We start from the raw sequence: 7,875 nt of genomic DNA, 5'->3' as shown, positions 1-7,875 counted from the left end.
ATTTCATGATTTTTACTGCTTCAAACATAAAATAATACTGAATATACATATTCTTTTTATTGTCAATGTTTTAAGGATTCTTCTATCATTTCTGTTGGATCCTAATCCCAGGCAGGGAAATAAGAATGACTGAATTATATTTGAGCTGTAATTCTGTAATCTTAACATTAATCATAAAATGCATGTCTGCTGCTATTGTTGTGAGATAACATTATAAAATCTACATCACACTTCACCCATAGCCAACATTTGATAAAGGTAAGGCTGTTCCTTTCTTCTGGAAAACCTTGGTTGCTTGTAGCAATTAATTTTTCATGTCTATTGATGGAGACGTATAGTGTTTAGCTATGCAAAAAATATGTATATCAAAAATATTTAGGCATGGGCTGGAGAGATGGCTCAATGGTTAAGAGCACTGACTGCTCCTCCAGAGATCCTGAGTTCAATTCCCAGCAACCACATGGTGGCTCACAACCACCTGTAATGGGATCTTATGCCCTCTTCTGGTGTGTCTGAGGACAGCTACTCATATACAGAACTCATATATACATAAAATAAATAAATCTTTTTTAAAAGAAAGAAAAGAAGGATGTAACCTGAATAGTATACCTGTCTTGGGAGGAAACATGACATACTGAACCTCCTGGTAAGTATTAGTTGTTAACTATCCAAACCAGGTTGTGAGAGTTCTAAACCTCGAAAAATCTCTGACTAGTAAGAGATTTTATGACAAAGGACAAGGGCATACCATTGCTAGTCTTTGAAGAGTGAGTCACCTGCTCAGGAAACACCCTTCAGAAGTTGTCTGGTCCAGAAACATTACAAGTTATATAAAGCTGCCTAAAATTTCAATCAGAACAATAATACTGTTGGTCCCTTGAGAATGTGCTTTTCTCTAAAGAAGCCAAAATTGCAAAATTGTACCTACCTTCTACACTATAGACTATATGTCTCATCTTCTTTCAGATAAAATCCCAAGCACCAAGAGCTAAGAGGGGTCCAGAGTGAGATCCCTGTCACTGCTATGGATAGATTCAGGGAGAAAAGGAGTCATTGCTGTCTGTTTTGTACCCACTGGTGATACCACCAGGCCCCAGTAGAAGACTTCAATCCAAAGCACACACTGATGGCCCTCAGTAAACCAATCAGTCACCAAACAGAACCAAAAGCCATGCAATGGGGATGGAGAAAGTATTAGGGATGCAGAAGGGAGTTGATACATATGGAAGGGAAATTTTAAAAGGGTGGCAGAGAGTAATCTGAATATATTATACACATGTATGAAACTGTCAAAGAACAAGATTAAAATAAAAAACAAGCATGATTAAAATGCAGCACACCAGCTGAGAAAACTTCACCCACACACAAAGAAATTGAAAATTTGTCAATCTGAGAATGAATGTATTTTCTATAAATAAGGATAAAAGTTATTAAAAAGGCTCTGCTTTAAGGAGCCATGGCAAAATAGGGGTGTGTGGCAGCTAGAGGAGAGGCTTTCTTTAAGGGAGAAGATTCCTGAAGGCATTTGATCACTGGTTAAAGGATGTAGCTTTTCTTTCACACATAACACAAAGCACCTAAAGGTTTTATATCTGGGACTGGAGCACACGTCAGTACTGCCCTGGGAAAGCCTGGGCAGGTCCTGGATGAATTTGCAAGTGGGAAGACTGGGGGGCAGAAGGGATAACCAACATTGGAACCAGGATGAAAATTCAATTATCCTTCTGGTTAATGTTGAGTCAATTCCTACCTGGGATTCAACACAGTTATAATGCTGTATCAAAGAAATTATCCTAAAGCAGCCACTTAAGAATAAGATGCTTCAGGTCAAAAGGACAACATCCCTCTTGGGAAACTATTTCATAATCTAGTGTGTGACTACAAAGAGAGATTTGGAGCTGTTATCTATTGCTAATAAAGCCATTTACTTCCAGTGACCTCTAATTCTTCCAATCCCAGCCCCTGGAAGCACATCTCTGCACCTTTATTCAGAGACTGGAACTATTTAATGAGAAAATACAATATTTGTAGAGGGATTTATTTGGTTGTATATTTAATCTTTACAACAGGCCTATAATTTTAATATCGTTTTACCCACTAAAGAAATTTCAAATAGCTTAAGTAACTTACAAAAAGTCATAGAGTTAACAGGTTTGTTGTTTTTTTGTTTTGTTTTGTTTTGTTTTAAAGAAAAAATCTGATTGCCAGACTGGCTGCTAAAATTTTATCCCTATCATGTCCACTGTGTACTATTCTCTAAACAAGACCTTTCTTGTGCACACTGCTGAGTGTTCAATAGGTCTGTCATAGGAAGAGCGTATCTTTGGCAATAATGTAAATTAGTGTAGCAGTTGTAGAAAAAAGAACAGAGGCCTTTCACAATCTTAAATATTAAGTTATTATATATTCCAGCAATCTCTCTACTGGGATGACATCCAAAAAATATGGGATTAATTTGTCAAGAGGCACCTCCAGACACTTGCTGTTTGTTACTCTGTCTCTCTCCATGGCCAAGAAACAAACAAAAGAAGTACCTAGTTGGTGAAGTGGGTAAAGAAAGAGAGCTACACACACTGGAGTACTATTTGGTCACACAATGATATGAATCCTGTCATTGGTGAGAGAATGAATAAAAATAGAGAGTATTGTGTTGCGTGAAATAAGCCGAGTATAGAAAAACAAATGCAATACAATGTCACTTACATGGATCCCAAAACACTTGACAGTAGAAACCCGAGAGAGGAGGAAGAGGGGATGGTGTGCAGAGAAACACTTACAGCTATTAGTAGGCTGTAATTAGATGCAAAAGTGAAGGGGATTTTTTTAAGCAATTGGGTTCCCATCAATACCATATTTTTAAAGTTAGAGGAAAGAATTTTTAATGTTTTTATCATAAGGAAGTTATAATTGCTTAAAAAATGTATGTTTAGTCTTACTTGATCTCAACCCAAGGGAAACAGACCCAATATTTACAATTTAAAGTCACAGCTGATTATTTGTAGAATTAAAGAATTCATAGATCCATGGGTGCCATACTTAGGAATATAGGAAATAAAAATAGTCATTTCCCTCGTTTTGTTACTTTGTCTAAGGTATAGGAAAATTTATTTGATAAAATACTTCTGAGCAAGCCTAAGGACATAGCTTAGATCCCCAGTGTCCACATAAAAATTCAGATATGGTGGTGCACATCCATAAACATACTGTAATAGAAGCATAAAAAGGACAGCCACTTCAACAAATGGTGTTGGCTCAACTGGCACTCAGCATGCAGAAGAATGAAAATAGACCCTTTCTTATCTCCTTGTACAAAGCTCAAGTGCAAGTGGATCAAAGATCTCCACATTAAACCAGGTACACTGAAACTATTTGAAGAGAAAGTAGGGAAAACCTTAGAACACATAGGCACAGGGGAAATTTTCCTGAACAGAACACCAATGGTTTGTGCTCTAAGATCAAGAATCGAGAAATGGGACTTAATGAGATCGCAAAGTTTCTGTAAGGCTAAAGACACTGTCAAGAAAACAGAATGGCAGCCAACAGATTGGGGAAAAATCTTTCCCAATCCCACATCTGATAGAGGTCTAATATCAAATGTATACAAAGAACTCAAAAAGTTAAACACTAGAGAATCAAATAATCCTATTAAAAATGGGGTACAGAGCTAAACAAAGAATTCTCAATTGAGGAATGTTGAATGGCTGAGAAGCACCTAAGGAAATGCTCAACATCCCTAGTCATCAGAGAAATGCAAATCAAAACAACCCTAAGATTCCACCTCACACCAGTCAGAATGGCTAAGATCAAAAACTCAGATGACAGCAGATGCTGGTGAGAATGCAGAGAAAGAGGAATACTCCTCCACTGCTGGTGGGGTTGTAAGCTGGTACAGTCAGTCTGGAAATCAGTCTCAGAAAATTGGACATAGTACTACCTGAAGACGCAGCTATTCCACTTCTGGGCATAGACCCCAGAGATGCTCCAACATACAATAAGGACACATGCAACACCATGTTCATAGCAGTCCTATTTATAATAGCCAGAAGCTAGAAAGAACCCAGATGTCCTTCAGTAGATGAATGGATACAAAAATTGTGGTACATTTACACAATGGAGTACTACCCAGCCATCAGAAACAATGACTTTATGAAATTCTTAAGAAAATGGATTCATCTAGAGAATATTATTCTGAGTGAGATAACTCAGTCACAAAAGAACAGACATAATATGCAGTCACTGATAATTGGATACTAACTCCAGAAAGCTCTGAACACCACAGAAACAACTCACAGACTGTGTGAAGTTCAAAAAAAAAAAAAAAAGAAAAGAAAAAACAATTATGCTCAATCCTTACACACCAAGAAAACTTTGACTAATTCTAGGTTACATCCTGTTTCACATGTACTTTATGTTCATTGTAACTAGTAAGATCTTAATGTACACTATCAAACCTTAAAAAAAAAAAGCCAAGCAATGACAAAAATGTATTTGTATACTTTTATGCAAAAATTCTTAAAATTTTTACATTTATCTTTTTTTTTAATAAAGTTCTTCAATTAAAAAAAAAAAGAAAATGGGTGCATCTAGAGAATATCATCCTGAGTGAGATAACCCAGTCACAAAAGAACAGACATAATATGCAGTCACTGATAGTGGGATGCTAACCCCAGAAAGCTCTGAACACCTCAGAAACAACTTACAGGCTATATGAAGTTCAAGAAAAAAACAAAGGCCAAAAAAAATGAAAATGAAAAACCATTATGCTTAATCTTTACACACCAAGAAAACTTTGACTATTTTCAAGTTACATCTTGTTTTACATGTACTTTATGCTCATTGTAACTACTAAGATTTTAATGCATACTATCAAACCTATTAAAAAAAATCAAGTACCAACAAAAATGTATTCATATACTTTTATGCAAAAATGCTTAAAATCTGTACATTTATCTTTGTTTTTTAAAATAAAGTTGTTCAATTTAAAAATAAAATAAAATAAAAACACCATAAAATAAGATAGCTCACCTTGTTATAATTGCATGCTTATGTACAGATACGCACACACTTACACAAAGTGGGATTATTGATCTAATTTGCAGAGGCTAGTGAGAAATGAAAGTATAAATGTCATTGTGCAAAAGCTATTTATAATTTTAAAACAACAGCAGCAGGTCACTAAGCCAAACAGGGAGGCTATGTGTACAGGTCTCAGGCCTACAAAGCTCATTCTCTGCGCACAGAGCTATCATGTCTGGAATCCCCTTTATGTATCAAGCACTCCATAGGTCTATGGATTTTAATTCTTACACGACTCAATAAGTCCAGATATCATCACAGTCTCTCGAAATGAGTAAAATGGTACTTCCAGGTATTGACTGATTTGCTGAGCTTAGACAAGTCTAGACAGCAGAACTGTAATTCAAAATGGGGCAGACATCCTGAAGGACAGACACACCAACTGCCTCTACTTCTGTTCTAAGGGTTCTACTGCAACACAGAATCTCCAAGTGTGGTCGCTAAAACGCCATTGTATCTGCTCAGTTTTGTGAGTTAGGAACTCAGGAATGGTTTCAGCTAGGCAATTTTTTCTGGAAATTCCGACACAATGGTAGACAGTTTATCAGGGGCATCATGGGAGCGCTCAATCGGACTTAGCATCCAAGACAGATAAAGTCAAATGGACATAAATAGACTCGCTTTAAATTTACCTGTTATCCAGACCCCCACATTTGGATATTGCCAAAATGTCAAACTCAAAACACCCTCTAGTGTAAGTGCCATTTTTTTCCCAGTGACCTCTCAACTTTTATTGGTCCCTCAGTCCCCAGGGTTTTCACCTTCTCAGTTTCAGTGCCTCAGAACTCTGGTGTCATTGGTTCCGGACACGATCTTACGGTTAGTTCTGCACAGTTTGCATGGAGTTGCTGGAGTCCAAGGCATCGTTGAATCTTTACCATCCTCCGGCAAGCGGTGGTAGGTGGCAATCTCTGCCTCCAGCTTGACCTTGATGCTCAACGGGGCTTCATATTCTTGGGTCTGGCACTGTCCCTCTGCCCGAGTTTATCCCAGCTGTCTCCAGGTGCAGAAGGACCCCACTGATGTGCTCCACCTGTGCCTTGTGTCTGGCCTCCACATCCCTGAGGTTGTTCTCCAAGTTGATGTTCTGGTTTTTCATGAAGTCCAGATCAGTCTCCAAGGTTTGGAGGGTGCGTCTCAGCTCCGTGAGTGTGTTCTCGGCATCCCTGATTTCGGCAGACTTGGTGGTGACTACTGTGGTACTCTCCTCAGTCTTCTGAGAAAAGTACTTGTCCATTTCCTCGCAGTTCTTCGTAGCCAGCTCTTCATACTGGGCTCAGGTGTCCGCTGTGATCTTGCTGAGGTCCTGAGATTTGGGTGCATCCACTTCCACAGTCAACCCAGAACTGGCAATCTGGGCTTCCAGACCTTGGACTTCCTCCTCATGATTCTTCTTCATGAACAGCAGTTCCTCCTTGAGCGCTTTGATTTCTATCTCCAGCTGCAGCCTTGTGATATTGGTGTCATCTACCACCTTGTGGAGTCCATGGATGTCGCTCTCCACAGACTGTCACATGACCAGTTCTATTTCATAATTGACTCTAAAGTCAGCAGCAGCAAGACGTGCATTGTCGATCTGCAGGAGGTGCGGGCGTTGTCTACAGAATTCACAAAGATCTGAAGCCTCAGGTCTTCGATGGTCTTGAAGTAGTGGCCCCAGTTTCTGACACCCTGCGACCTCTTCTCCAGATGCTCCCGGATTTTGCTGTCTAGTCTCCTGTTCTCAGTCTCCAGGTTCTTCGCCTTCTCTAGGTAGCTTGCCAGGAGATTGTTCCGGTCTTGCACGTTCTCCTTCGCAGTCTGGATCCCACCCATTTCCGCCAGACCTGCAGACCCTACAGAGCCACCCCAGACAGAGCAGTTCAATATATCCAGGACCCAGATCCCCCAGCACCTGCACAGATGCTGGCTGAGCTGCTGGCAAACAGGACCCGCTAGCTGGGAGTCCGCACAGAGCCCAGGGACCGATAGTTGGTGGAGAAAGTGGTGGAGTGGGTGGTGAATCTCATCTTGTCTGGAGAGGAGAGCGAAGTGAGAGACCAGGACAGGAGTTCCACAGTGGTCGTCAGTGTCCTTCAAAATGAATGATGCAGAAAAGTCAAAATGATGGGACCCGTTCTAACTTAGACTTGAAATCTGTGGTGCTTCTTTTGCACTTTGTTGGTTATACATGACCAAAAAAGCTCTTGTCCAGAGAGGAAGGATATCAACCCATCGCAGGCGAGTGCAGCATCCCTACATCTCCATGGGAACAACATCAACGGATGTGTGGCTATGCTTTCACTTCCTATTTATTCATTCATCTAGTTTTGTGGTTCTGAGGGTAGAACCCAGCTCATCAAATAGTCTAAGAAAGTACTTGACCATTGAGCCACATGCTTAACCCTCAACCTCAATTGATGTTAAATATTAGAAATTAATTGGATTATTTGTCATAAATGTAGCTATTGGAGAGACGCCTCCACCAAGTATTAACTTAATCTAATAAAGATTAGAGGAGTCTAGATCATTATCTTTTGGATACAGATGAGATCTTACAGTTAACTAATTGCTTTGGATAACATTTCATAGAAGAAAACTTGTACTATGGTTGCTTTATTAATTGGTCAAGACAGCCATATTTATAAGCACACATGTAGCAAAACCTTATTATAAGATCCATGACTCAACCTTACACTTGACCTTGATAATTAATATCTAAATATGAAACTAAAACAACATAATGTATCTTGATAAGTATGTTAGTGCCAATTGTCACATTTCTGTATTATTTTTTATACTACAAGGTCATATTTGTAT

The 7,875-nt window shown here is 39.1% G+C and overlaps 1 pseudogene across 1 annotated transcript; it reads right to left on the bottom strand.

The window, feature by feature from the left end:
- Positions 1–5,847: 5,847 nt before the first annotated feature.
- LOC308428587 (keratin, type I cytoskeletal 18-like) lies at positions 5,848–7,085 on the bottom strand (annotated as a pseudogene). Its single transcript has one exon. The product of its transcript is annotated as a keratin, type I cytoskeletal 18-like (transcript).
- Positions 7,086–7,875: the final 790 nt, after the last annotated feature.

Source organism: Micromys minutus (assembly GCF_963924665.1).
Source record: "Micromys minutus genome assembly, chromosome: 13".
Lineage (NCBI taxonomy): Eukaryota > Metazoa > Chordata > Mammalia > Rodentia > Muridae > Micromys > Micromys minutus.
This window is presented reverse-complemented; position numbering and strand designations above follow the sequence as displayed.